Genomic DNA, 876 nt, shown 5'->3' on the forward strand with positions numbered 1-876 from the left:
CATGCCTAACGAGGTCATACACAATTAGGCTTTACCATAACCCCACCTTCACCGATCTAGGGGTTCATATGCCTTGTGTTTCTCCCCTGAGACCACCCCACTTAGTTTTGAAAACCATCCAGAAATCTAGCTCAACCAAAACAAGAGAACCCTATCACATCATGGATATCTGGAAATAGAAATGCAAGTTTGAAAACCACTGTCACACCTAGAAAAACCCATGCCAAAGATAGCAAGAGAACCAAAACACACATGCATGTGAAAAATATCAAGGAAACCATACATGCAACTCGATACCTGCAAGTAATCTCGCTCTTCCTTGCTTGATTTTTGCTTCCTGTTGCTTTCTTGTCTTTCCCTTGCCTTCCTTCCTCCAATGCTAGACTGCTCCAAGAATTCTCTAAGTGTCCAAGAGTATGAGAGAGTAGAGATAATAGAGAGATATATCCAAAACTGAACTGAATAAAGGTTGTGAATTGATCCTCCGAAGCCTTTTTATCAATGAGACCTCTATTTTCTTCATTTTCCATTATTTTGCTTCATTTTCCTCCTCACATGCACCTTGTGACCTTTCACCTTCCTTTCTCCTAATTTCCCTTATTTTCATAAATAAAATGATAATTAATGTCACTTTTCCTTTCCAAACCCTTTGTCATCGTGAGTAATCAACCATATATTCACCATGGTCTTCGTGCCCGCCATAACACACATTCTATTGATGTTGACCTCTTCAGTTGAGAGCCACGCCCACGATAACAGTGGTCCAGGTGGATGCATTCACAACGCTTCCTTTACCACAGCTTGGAGGTATGGCAGCTTAGGGATATCCGAATCATTCACGCTGCGGTCTTGCCCCACTACAACATCCAAATTTGT

Source organism: Pinus tabuliformis, chromosome 4_1, assembly GCF_031772625.1.
Source record: "Pinus tabuliformis cultivar Carrire ecotype Pingquan chromosome 4_1, CPIR1, whole genome shotgun sequence".
Taxonomy (NCBI): Eukaryota; Viridiplantae; Streptophyta; class Pinopsida; order Pinales; family Pinaceae; genus Pinus; species Pinus tabuliformis.